At 39.8% G+C, this 13,723-nt stretch overlaps 1 long non-coding RNA gene across 2 annotated transcripts; it reads right to left on the bottom strand.

Moving 5' to 3' along the window:
- Positions 1 to 110: 110 nt before the first annotated feature.
- Positions 111 to 12,720, bottom strand: LOC107180354. Of its 2 annotated transcripts, none has more exons than XR_006220881.1 (5): positions 12,606 to 12,720; positions 11,804 to 12,174; positions 9,198 to 9,307; positions 7,361 to 7,485; positions 111 to 269 (listed from the first exon to the last, which is right to left on the bottom strand). It is a non-coding gene; the product is annotated as an uncharacterized LOC107180354 (long non-coding RNA). The 2 variants fall into 2 exon arrangements; XR_001511126.2 differs by having other exon boundaries at positions 11,804 to 11,836.
- Between the last annotated feature and the right edge of the window lie 1,003 nt (positions 12,721 to 13,723).

Genomic DNA, 13,723 nt, shown 5'->3' with positions numbered 1-13,723 from the left:
TGCTATTAGGTACAGGACCAACGGTTTCATTCAAAGATGTGTGCTGCCTGTGAACAGCAAAGGTGCCATTCTATGAAAACTGAAAAGTAAAAGCCTAAATGTATACCTTATAGTTAGAATTCAGTCATGAGATATCTCACAGTCCTCTTGCCATTTTCCATAGCAGCTGACTAGTTTGAATGCCTGGTGGGCATTGTTCTCCTTTCTGAGTCTCTTCTAGCATGCCATTGATTTCCACAAGGAGAGCTCTTCACCTTGCTTCACTTACTCTGTGAAACAATAACAAATTGACCCAAACTGTTAACAACCAGTAGAATTTAGACCTTATTGTCCTTTGTTGGATTACAGACTCTCTGCCTTTAGTTGTCATTTAGGGATTGACATTCAGTCCTAGTGAGTTCGTTCTCCATATTCCTCTGAGCACACTACTCTCAACTGCTTCTGGGGAGTAAAAATCATGAAGAGAAGTAAGGAATAAAATACAGCAACATGTAAAGACAAAAGTGGTCCATCATCTCATCACTCACACACACCCTGTTATTATAAGAAACATCAAATCCTGTTAATATAAGTCCACAGTCCCTTAACTGCAAGTCTGAATGCCAAAAAACCCTGAAAACCAATTTGGTGACAAATCTGCCTCAATATAATGCAATGATGAGAGTCATAGTCGTTTAAAAATTCCACTTAGTGTGAATAATCATACACTTCACTGAGGAAATGTTAACATGCTTAAATTGGGTATGTTGCCTTAGACTCCACTGAACATTTTATGTAGTATGTGTAATACAGATATGATATTTTAAGATCAGAAGGGGTGCCTGGGTGGCACAGTTAAGTGTCCGACTCTTGCTCTTGGCTCAGGTCATGATCTCACGTGAGTTCAAGCCCCCCACATGGGGCTCTATGCGAATGGTGTGGAGCCTGCTTAGGATTCTGTCTCTCCTCTCTGCCCCTCCCTGCTTGTGCGTGCTCTCTCTCTCTAATAAGTAAAACTTAAAATTTTTTTTTAAATCAGAAAAACGTAGAATTCCAAACTACATCTGGCCTCAAGGTTCCATAGAAGGGATTATGAACATGTACGTGTACATAGAAGAATCAAACAAGGCATAATATGAAGAGTGAAAGCTTTCCTGCCTACTCATCAGTCCTGCTCCTCCTCCTAAAGGTAACCACTAACATCAGTTCCTTGTAATTTCTTCTAGAATTTACTTTCATGAATATGTTATAAATATTTGGAAATAATGTTTTAAAAGGTACAACATCATAAATACAAGTCTTGGATAATTTTCCATATCAACATGATGTGGTTTTTGAGTGGTGGTTGGGGTCCAGAGCCAATGGACCAGAAAGAATTCTTGAGGCATCTTTGGTGCAAAAAGGTGATTTTACCAAAGCAAGGGGACAAGACCCATGGGCAGAAAGAACTTCACTAGGGTTGTGAGGAGTGACTGATTATACACCTGGGAGTTGGGGGAGGTAAAGGCTAAAGGGAGTTTCCAAAAGGACTTTCATATGCTAAAGAAGACTCACCAGATACTGAAGGCCTAGCTATTGTCAAGCTAAGGTTGTTTTTCCTTCTAGTAAGGCATTAACATTTAGACAATAAGGAGTTCCTGGAGGAAGGTTTTACTCTGCCTATAGCAAGTATTTGTCAATGGGCTGCAGGTTATAAGGAAATTCAATTTTACCTACCATTTCCTTCTTGCCTTTGTTCCCCACATCACTATGGTGGGAAGGGTAATGTTGGGGCTCCAGGAAACTGAGATAAGGCTGTTGATAAGATTGCCTTTTTCTTGTAATTTACTAAGACATTTATAAACTGATGGAGACTCCTGTCCTTCAGGACTGTGATTTCTATCAGTTAACCATTTGTTTTTCCCTTTCCTTTGTTCTTGGGCAGCCAGGAGTGCCTGAGAAATGTCACACATATCCCACCTGAGGGGGGGCGGTGGTTTGAGGGGTATCAGCCTGCCTTAAGCTCCCTCATCAAACATACATAGGTCTATGTCATTTGTTTTATTATCTGATTAGTAGTTCATTATATATAGATGCACCATAATTTAAGAAGTCCCAAATAAGGCTTACTTTGTTGTTGGTTTTTTTTTCTTGAACTCTTGTATGAATATCTCCCTGCAATGAACATCTTTGCATATACATCTTGGCAAAAATTTTTTGCAAATATGTGAATATGTCCTATATTCCTAACAGTGACAGTCGACTCAGGGTTTCTTTTTGGGGTGATAAAAGTGTTTTAAAATTAGACTGTGGTGATGGTTGCACACTCTATGAATATACTATAAACTACTGAATTGTAGGCTTTATTAAATGGGTGAATTTTGGGGCACCTGGGTGGCTCAGTCAGTTAAGTGTCTGACGCTTGATTTCAGCTCAGGTCATCATCCCATGGTTTGTGGGATGGATCCCTGTGTTGGGCTCTGCACTGACAGTGCAGAGCCTGTTTGGGGTTCTCTCTCTCCCTCTCTATCTGCCCCTCCCTGGCCCACACACATGCTCTCCCCCTCTCTCAAAATAAATAAATAAATAAACATTAAAAAAAATAAAAGGGTGAATTTTATGGTATGTGAATTATATCTCAATGAAGCTATTAACTCTTAGCAGTGAAAGCAATAGGTCCAAGGATACATATAGTAGAATGTTTATAGTTCTTTTTGTAATTAGAATGGTACACATTCAGCCATATCCTCACCAGAACTACTCTGCTTTTTTGCTTGAGCCTTTAAGTCATGGTAGTCATTGTTTGCCTATAGGAATGCCCTTGAGTATAGGGGCCTGGAAAGGGCTTTCCTGAAAGGTAACCATAAAAGGGACCTCACTTCTGACAGGTAGTATTTTGAATCTGCACTGCTCCCATGAGATCCAGTTTTTCATGGATGGGAGGGTGGCACCCCACCAATGGGACAAAGCTGATGCAGTGTGTGCGTGGGCACACATTTCTTATCCAGGGGAGTTACTGACCTTGGTCATGAGGATATATGGTCCTACCCTTCAGCAGTCAGCTGCTCCAGGACTGAAACAATTCCCTTTGTGTTAATCTCATCAACATGGGTAATATTTACACTTCCTTTCTATTTCCCACACTATCTAACACACTTAGTAATGCTTTCACATGTTTTATCTCATTTAATCCTCCTGACAATCCTGTGAGATTTACTATAGTATTCTCATTTTGCAGATGAGGAAACTGAGATAAGAACTGGAGACCTGTCAGGGTCACACAGCCATTAAACACACAGAACCAGGGCGCAAACTCAGACCTCCCGTAGCAAACCCCCTGCTGCAGCCCATTGCCTCCATCACATCATCAGTCTCACTGCAGGTGTCAGGTAAAGGTGTGCAGAGTGGACTGGCTCTAGGTTTCATCTTTTTTGATGGAGAGCAGATAACAAGAGCAGGTAACAGAGGTGACTTGAGAGGGAATGTATTACATGGATTCCAAGGGAGGCAGAGAGGCCTTACCACAGCAGCCCTACCCCCACCCATTACAGTTCCCTTCCAACTACTTTTCCACTCAGTTTGATACTAAGTTTGTTTCAATTTACTTAATCACTGGGTGAGGAAGAATGGTAGGAACTAGTGGATGAGGGATTATTCTCATATAAAGACATTAAGATAATGTATGCCATAACTCCATTTATGTAGATGAATGTTTACTTGTGATTATACAAACACGGAGAGAGAAATGGAAGGATGTATGCCAGACTATTAACACTGGTTACCTGCAGGTGTGTGTGTATGGGGAGAGGCAATATTCCCTTATACTACCAAAACAAAGCAAAACAAAAAAGGACAAAACTTTTTAAAATGTGCCTATGACTACATACAGCATGTGCAAAATGAACTCTAATATGTAAAGTTATACAGACATATACATATATATTAAGAAGTGTAGAAAAGGATATTAATATATCATTGAACATTTTTACAATAACAATAAGCATATTACTTATACAAGAAAAGCAATGAAGCTATTTTCATTCAGAAAAAAACACTGGCCAGGGTTCCTGGGGGGCTCAGTTGGTTGAGCACTGAGCTTCTGACTCTTGACTTTGGCTCAGGTCATGATCTCACAGTTTGTGGGATTGAGCCCCACATCATGCTCTGCGCTGAGAGCACAGAGCCTCTTTAGGATTCTCTGTCTCTCTCTCTTTTTCTCCCTCTGCCCCTCCCCGGCTCACGCTTTTTTTTCTCTCTTTCAAAATAAATAAACTTAAAAAAAAAGAAAAAAACATTGGCCACTAAAATACACATTTTAACAACTTTTCTTTGAAAGAAGGTATCTTTCTTTCTATGTAGTCTATGTGGTCAGTATATATAAAGGATGCTTGGATGCTTGGCATCCCGTTGTCCAAGCATGTGTTAGATGGGGGCTCTGAGTGTTGTCACAGTTTCCTAATCTGGGGAAACATGGAGATTTAGGCACCATTCTAGAAATCTCTCATTAAAATACAGATTTTACCAGATGGGTGCAATTCATTAGTTTATAATTTCAGGTTAGTATCTCTCAAGTGCAGAAGGGAGAATGTCTTGAGCAAGTAGATCCTAGTCAGGTAAATTTTGTGAGGGGCAGATACAAAAGTACTGAGAGACAGGTGTAACTAGAGGGAAGATGACAGGCAACACTGGACATGTAAATAAATATGGGGGAAAAAAACTAAGCTAGCCATGGTCTTTCCTAAACTTAATGGTTACAATCACAATTTTGGGTGTGGTTAATTAAACTTTTCAAAGAAATCTATGTTTACAAAGTATGGATTATGTTTCCAAATCATCTAGTAGTAAATGAAATTGCTGAAGTATACACATGACCCAGTTTAGGGCAATTTAAAATACTGGAGTTGTTTCCTTTCCCAGGGTCATCTGTGGGAAAGTGGTTGCTAGAAGCAAGAGAGGTATCTTGTGGAGTCTCATCTCTTTGGCAAGGAGTCTGTGAATATTCCATGTAGCAGTGTTTATATATTTTCAACTTTCTTCCCCAATAACTAGTGCAATCCCACAAAACTCAGTTAAAAGTTGTTCTAAAATTCCACTCATTAACATTGTCTTTCAGGAATCTGTGTTTGCTTGATTTCTTGACTGATTTCGTATCTATCTATCTATCTATCTATTTATTTTTAGAGAGAGAGAATGAGAGAGAGAATCCCAAGCAAGCTCTTGGGGCTCAAACTCACAAACTGTGAGATGATGACCTGAGGAAATCAAGAGCCAGACACTTAACTTGATTGTGCTTTCCAGGCACCCCTGCTTGATTTCAATGGCACAAATCTCTAGCAGGAATGTTGGTATCTTCTCTGTAATTTTCCAATGATTCCACTATGCCTTTATAGGAAAGACCGTAACATGGATCTTATTTTTCAAGAACTAGTAAAACAATTTCAAAGACATTAGAAAGGAAGATCTAATACCCACAAAAGTTGTTTCACCTTCTCATTTATGTAATAATCTATTCACCCATCCATCATCTATCCATCTGTTCATCCATCCATCCATCCATCCATCCATCCATCCAGACATTTATGCCTTGTGCTATGCAGAGAGATGAGTTAGCCTATAGCTTGTAATGAGGAGCCCTAAAGGGAAAGCAACAGTTTTACCATTGTGTGACTGCAACCAGGTAAAAACCAAGAGCAGGTGGTGCAAAGCAGGTATTGTAGGTTATATAAGCCTTCCAGAAGTAATACTTAAGGGTTACAAAGAGCCATGACAACAGATATTAAGTGGGACTGTGACTTAAGGTAGTCTTCAAAATTATCTGTACATTAGAATTTTGGTGGTTTTAGTATCAGTTTTCCTTGCAGATCTCTCTTGTTGTTAGTAATTGTTCATTAACCAATAGCACTGTAGCCACTATAGCAAATAGAAACAAATCTGACAAACCAGTACCAAAACCTTGGGAATTGATCAATAGTTTTCTAAAAATTAGTACCAAAAGATCTTTTATTATAAGGCCTTAACAAATTGTTTTCAGACTTAGAAGCATTTCTGAAAATTACCTGATAATAAAATGTCTTTGGATATCTAACTGAGCATTTCATAGGGATAATGGCCATTCCTTTCTTCTTCCAATAACTCTGCTTGTCAAACTCCTCTGTAGCTTTTTTTCCTGCTATAGTATGAGTTTTCATACATTTCTATCAGCATCTTATCAGATTCTTAATTTAGGGTTCAAGGAGTCTGGGAGACCCCCAGTGTTCACCAATATCCAATTCTGTTCCTTTCTCAGCATGTAGCTAACCACATTTCTTAGCTTCTCCTGCTTCTAAGTGACATTGTGTTACCAAGTTCTGACCAATGGAATGGGGGAAGGATCATATGTATCTTTCATTTGCCCTGACCTCCCCATCTGTGCAGCTGGAAGCTGAAGAAGCCAAGATGGTGGAGTCACATAAAAGGAGGTGGATCCCTGAGTCACACTTGGAGGAGACGTGCCTAGGAGAACATCCACATCAGACTTTGTCCAATCAAGAAATCAACCATGATTGTGCTAAGCCGTGAAGATTTGGGGGTTGTTGTAGCTGGTAGTGCTGCTTATGTCCTATTTCTCTGGGAGAAAGGTCCATACTTCTAAACTCTCAAAGAGATCTGGGATCCCAAAAGAATAATAGGACCAGGTAGAAATGGAGGAGCCCAGAGAGGAATCAAAGAAAGAGCAAAGAGACATAAGGAGATATCGGAGAGATATCCATTTGCAAGGATCAAATGGCCTGCAATGTAGATGGCATTAGTGCAGAAGGTAGAAAGGACAGAAAAGTGTCTCTTTGATTGGAGAACTATTAAGCCACTGGTGGCCTTGGCAGAAGCAGTATGTTGAGGCATAAATGGGAAGCAAGGAAGTAGAAAAGGTAGGCAATTGGTATAAAAGTTTGTCTCAGAAAGGAAGGAGACAGAAGCAATAGCTAAAAGAGGAAGCAGGATCAAGAGAAGGTCACCTGTAAGGATAGGACAGACTTGAGTTTATGGACTGACCAGAACAAGGCAGTAGGGATGCAAGTTAAAGAATATAGAAGGGGTAATTGTGGACAGTGAGTGGAACCAAAGGTGCTGGTGTAAGGGTTGGCCCCCCAAAAGCGGGAGGATCCCTTACTCCCTGAGACTGTGCATGTGGTGGGGGTGAAGGAGGCAGCCATCATCTGAGAAGAAGGGGAGGAGTACTGTTCGGGGGACTAGAGGAGACTGGTACAATTTGGGGCTGGGCTTTGCCTCTATCCTGATTTTCAATGTCCACTACGCGTTATTTCTTATACCTGGGTTCTACAGCTATAAATCAAGAAAATGACAACACCGCATTTAGAAATGTATCAACTATGACCCCAAAATCATGACTGGAAAGGAAACCCACCTGTGTAAATGCTGCATCCTGGCATGACACATATAGGTCCATGTTTTAATCCTCTGCCTTTGCCACTTCACTTTCACTTTGAGTTTCCATGTAAAAATGTTGCTGTCCTCCAAAGTGCACTTTCCCTGTTAAACACAGCAAGCAGATGAGGCTCTTGTTTTTAGAGATCCTTAATTTAAATATATTCTAAACAGAATGCTAGTGCATTTTACTAAACATAAATATTCCAGTTCATGGGGATAACATTGGGTTTCCCTTCTTGATTTCAAAGTCTCATTATAATTTGGCAAAGTTTTCGCAGGCAGCTATTATTATACACAAGAACTTGAGGAGTTACGGGTAATTAGAAAGTCTCCCACAGTGAAACTGCCTGGGGGCAGAGATGACGTCACACAGCACAATGAGACCTGTATTTCAGCACTGACACCCAGCCAGTTGCACACTGTTCACTTAGTTACTAAAAAGATTAAACCCCCAACCTCAATTCAGCACCCACTGAAAGAGGCATCCCTAAAACCCATAGGGACCTCAGCTATGAAGAATATACGGTTGTATGTGAGGGGAAGTTGGGGGGAAGGGAGAAGGAGTGGAGGATAAAAATTATATAAAAAAAAATAAATTTCACCCAAGTAGGAAGTAAAAACTTCAGAAATATATAATTAATCATAGGTATTAGAAAATAAAGTTTGTGTTCCAGAAGCTGGAGATGGTGCAGAAAAGTATCAGGGCAATTGCAAAGACTTGGTGATGCATTTAGTGATTCCGCTCCCCCACCCCTGCCATCAATATAAAATTTAAATCTACCTGGTATCAAAAAATATATATGGGCAGCTCTTGAATTCACACCCCTGAATGTCCAGGATTGGCATCCTGAAATTACTAGGTTCATAAGTTTTAGTTCTCTAGGTGACAGAAGTTTGGGAATTAATAATAACTCCAACTGAAGGGGCTGCTAAAGATTCTATCTTCAGGCCATCTCTCCTGACTCTTTCTGTTCTCCCTCCTGCTTCTGTCATGTGTTTGGTGGCTATAATTTTCATTACTCAATCATAGTACCAATTCCTTTTCTCCCTACTTCCTTTACTTCAGATTTTCGTCTTAAAGTACTTGTCTTCTTATTTAAAAGTACTTTAAAACTAGATTTTCAGATAGTATTCTCTTCTTTGGTGACTTAATTCACTACCATGGCTTCTCCCAAACCCACAACTCCAGCTTCAGCATCTCTCAAAGCACCAGAATTCCCTTCTAGCTGCCTGTGGACAATGCCCCTTGAATGCCCTGCCAGCCCTTTGAACTCTCATCTTCCACTTACTTCCAAACAGATCATGATGTCTCCCACACCATTAATGATACCACCTTTGCCCCAGTCAACCAATCTCTGATTTCAAGGTTTTCTTTGATCCTCCTTTGTTCTTCGCACCTAATCAGTGGTTTGTCCCTATATTCTTCTCTTCACTCCAGTGCACCAGCCATTATCTCTCACTTGGCATACTATAATGAACTTCAACTTGTTTACCATGGACACTCTCTTCCCTCTTGGCTCCAAATGCATTGTCAGATTCAGGAAAGGGATGTTTTGATCCCATCATCCTCCCATTCAAAATCTCAAATGTGTTCCATAGTCTATGGAACCATTTTTGGCCAAGGAATCAAGGTCCTTCATAAAACCTCCCCCTCCTCTCAGAGTCTGAGGTTCTGGATGGTCCATCCCTTTACTAATTTCCACGAGAAGAGTTAAGATGAGTTGATTGCACCCAAGTTCTATAGAATCAGCATTATTGATTAAAATTATATCACTATATTAAAAACTCTCATGATGAAAAAGTACTTAATTCACCTTCAATGATTTGATCAGTGGATTGGAATGCATTCTCAATGTTTCTTTCTTCTCAGTTTTTTTTTTTTCTTTTTTTGTAGGCCCAATGAGTTATTTGTGTTGTACTGCATCTTGGGAGATAAATAAAAGGCATTACCAATGTAGTGTAATTCAAGATTTCTGACTTTGGTCACCTCCACATCCCTCACTCTGAAAACCATACATGATGTTAACCATCACTCCTAGAATTCCCTAGGACAGAACAGATGTTAGACAGGACCTCCTAGTGTCTCAATGGGTACGGCTACACTTTTCAGATCATGTACCCTGGCCTGGCACAGTTTAGAAAATATCACCACCATATCATGGAGTCCCATCATCTGCATATTTTACTTACCCATAAACTTCAACCTGCATTGAAATGGGAACTCCTTCATTTCCTTTAATTCTCACAACAAACAGGTTTGTTCTGGAGGCTTAGTATTTATTAGATTAGTCTAATCCCTCCAGACAAGCAGGTGCTTTTTAGAATTCTCACCCACTCCCAGCCAGGAGTTTGGCAGGCATGTTAAAGGAGAATTATTTCAATACTTAACACCTCCATAGCAACTTAAACTTTGTTCCTTATTTTAGTCAAGTTGTTCTCAAACCTTAGTCTGCATAAACATTATGGAATAGGATCATATGTATGAAACCTTGTGTTCTGTACTTTATGGACAATTTAAGGTATTTTTCAATGTTTTCAAAAATTTTTATTTTTAAAAAGTAGAAAACACATTCAAATGATTTAAAAAGGAAACAAAAAAATGTATTTGATAAAGAATCTTGCTTCTATCTCTGTCCCTCCATCTAGTTTCTACCTACCACTATCAAAGGTGACTGCCATTGTTAGGTTGTGTGTTCTTCCAGAGTTTTTATATGCAAATATAATCAAATATGAATATTTCTGTGACCCTCCTTTGTACAAACATTTTTCTGCATTTTCCTTTCACTTACCAGTACAAGTTGGAGATCTTTCTATATCTACATATAGAGAATGTCTTCATTCCTTTTTTTTAAATATATACAACTACACAAAATTTCACTCTATAGATGGATGGACATGAATTATTTCTAATATTATATGCTATTACAAACAATGCTGCAATTAACAGCCTTGAAAGTATATTATTTTGAATGTGTTCAAGCTATGCTGCAGGATAAATTCCCACAATGGGGCTGCTGGGTCAAGGGGCATAAGCATTTGGAATTTTAATAAATATTGCTAAATTTCCTTCCTTAGATTGTTCCAGTCTACATTTCCATCAGCAAAGTAAGAGACTACCTGTTTTTTTCCCGTAGCTTGCAACTGGATATGTTGTCAAACTATTTTTGCCAATCTGATAGGTTAAAATGGTATTCATTTCATTGTAGCTTTTAATTTGAATTTCTTCTGTTTGTAGTAAAACCTAGCATCTCTTCATATATAAAAGGGCCATTTATATTTTCTTCCTGTGATCTGTCTGCTTGCATCCTTTGTCCACTTTTGTATTGGCTCTTTTTCTTTTTAAAATTTTTTTAATGTTTATTTATTTTTGAAAGAGAGAGAGAGAGATGGAGCATGAGCAGGGGAGGGACAGAGAGAGAGGGAGACACAGAATCTGAAGCAGGCTCCAGGCTCTAAGCTGTCAGCACAGAGACCAACTCAGGGCTTGGACTCTTGATCTCAAACTTGTGAGATCATGACCTGAGCCAAAATTTGACGCTTAACTGACTGAGCCACACAGGCAGCCCTGTATTGGCTTTTTCTTCATGATTTCTGGGAAAACATTAAATACTTAGGAAATTATCTTGTCTGTGTTGTGGTTTGAAAATATTTTTCCAATTGGTGCTTGTCTTTGAACTTTGCTTATATTTTTCTTTATGCAGAAGTGTGTTATTGTATGCAATTGAATTTATTAATCTTTTCTTTTATGGAATTTAGAGTATGCATCATAGTTAGAAATACTGTCAAGGAATTCTCCCATGATTTTCTCTTTTACTCTTTGGATTTTGTCTCTGATATTTAAAATTTAATCCTTTTTATCTTGGTTTATCTTGGCGTAGTGGTGCAGTATGTTATGATGTTATGGTTAATTTTGATCATTTTTGATTTTCACTTGGAAGCTGACACCAAGTGAGATGTGATTCTGTGGTATTCATTTGTAAACAAATCTTCAGTTTCTGTTCTTAGGTAAAGGGGCCAAGGATGTCTAGCAGGGTTCCTACCCTGGCCAATGTAATACAAACATTGGCCTATGACTATTTCCCTCTTTAGAGGCTCTATCAGGAATGCACAAAAGGAATGATTGCAGCTTCACCTTGGAACCTGGCGAAAAGTACAGAAGAGCCCAGAAAAAAAGGGGACAGTTCTCACATTCAGTGGTGAGTAAGCTGGTTCTCTATATGGAGTGAGAGAAAACTTAACAGAGGCAGAGACTAGGGTAGGTGGAATATGGGACAGGAGCTGAGAGAAATAAAGTTCAAATTTAAAAATGTTAAAGGACAAGGATTTGAACTTTCCAAGGTTTGAATGTCAAATTTGGAATCTGGGGCATTCCTTAGTGGTTTCCCTTTAGGAAAATCAGAAACATTCCAGGAATACTTACGGGCAGCAGGCACAGTTATGGATCTGTTGTGGGCTGAGAGGACACATTTCCAGGTAGCAGTAAGAGAAAGAAAGGCAGAATGAAATTTTTAGGAGAAAATATGCTTTCTGGTCTGTGTTATATCTCTGCAGCAGCTGGGAAATGCCACACAAGATAAAGAGGTTTCACAAGTGCTGTGGTAACAATATGCTTTGGAACTTTCTGGAAAGAATCACAGTTAAATGACCAAAGACGGATTGAATTCTGGCTGAATGCCCATAATCACAGGGTCCACATCTTGGTACACAATCTTCCCTTTGTTTGTGACCTGCCTGGCATAAGCATATGAATCAGCAGCCACAATACAGACATTCTGACTCCGCACAAATCACCTGCAGAAAAAAAATAGGCCAAGTAACATGCCAGAAAGTAACAAAAATGTACACCAGCAAGGTCTCCTGGGCCAGGGACAACATGCCCCCGGATGATGTGTGTGGGGTTACTTGTGGGAGAGACCCTGGGGCTGGGTTTGAATATTGGCTCTGTCACAACTAACTATATGGCCTCTGGCAATTTACTAGAACTCTCTAAGTCTCAGTGTCTTCATCTTAAAATGGAGACATCTGTATCAACTTAAGAGGGTTCTTAGCTGCCTTAAATTTTTTCTGAAATTAGCTGCTTAGTACAAATAAATAATCTAAGGTTGTTAGGAGGACTACATGTGGTCATGTGTATAAAGGCCCCTGGAAAATAGTACTAGGGAACAGCAGCTGCCAGTATTATTACAATGCTGTGAGAATCTCAGACACTATCATCATCCTACCTCGTCCTGTGCCGAAGGACTGTATAGTCTTTCTTCTTTGCCGCCACTGTCACGGGGAACATCCTGAGCAGTTTTCACATGGACCAGGCAATGCCAGGGCCTCAGGGGCATCAATGGGACTGAGAAGGAAAAAAATTCTAAAGGTGCCAAGTGTTACACGGCATGATGTGTGTGGCCCCCTTCTATGTGGAATCCCAAGAACCGACCCTAACTCACAGAAGCACCACCAGGCAAGTCCATAAAGGGAAGTGGAAACCATTGGCTTTGATGGATACAAAGGATGACAAGAAAAAGCATCGTCAGGACAGCATTTGTTATTCTCACCCTCTACTGGAGGCGTATCCCTGAGGTTTCCTAAACCAATACTCAATCAGTGGCACTTTTAGGAACTCAGGCTCTTTGGAAGCTGGACATTCAGAAAAACAGGAGAGAGAATTATAGCTCTTTGGGATCTCATGAGCTGAGGAAGTTGTTTTCACCCTTTATGTTCTGAGATAAAAACAGCTGGTGCTTCAGATATCAGCTTTCTATCCTGGAAGGGGATTGCATTTTTATCCATTCCCAAACCCAGTTTTATTTCTTCTTTTTAAATTTTCTTTTACTGGGGCACCTGGGTGGCTCAGTCGGTTAAGTGTCCAACTTCGGCTCAGGTCATGATCTCGCAGTTTGTGGATTTGAGCCCCGAGTCAGGTTCTGTGCTGACAGCTCGGAGCCTGGAGCCTGCTTTGGATTCTGTGTCTCCCTCACTCTCTGCCCCTCTCCCACTTGTGCTCTGTCTCTGTCTCTCAAAAATGAATAAATGTAAAAAATTTTTTTTTAATTTTCTTTTACTAAGCTAAATGTTGGGGTTGCTTTTTTTGTGAAATACTTCAGTGTATTAAGTTGAGAAGATTGTTAATAGATAACTAGGCCTTTAAGTGCCTGCTAGGTATTAATGGCTTTCCAACACTGCCCTTAATTTATTAACATGATTTCAGCATGTGGTCTGGTGCTGGTTACCACGGCCAGGAAAAGTTCTCTCGTCAAGGCAGGCATGTCATTACAAAATACAGCTTTTCCCATGCCATGTTTAACACATGACTGATGCATCATGAAATGTCCAACTGGGTCTTGGGGAT

The sequence above is a fragment of the Panthera tigris genome, chromosome C1 (genome assembly GCF_018350195.1).
Source record: "Panthera tigris isolate Pti1 chromosome C1, P.tigris_Pti1_mat1.1, whole genome shotgun sequence".
Lineage (NCBI taxonomy): Eukaryota > Metazoa > Chordata > Mammalia > Carnivora > Felidae > Panthera > Panthera tigris.
This window is presented reverse-complemented; position numbering and strand designations above follow the sequence as displayed.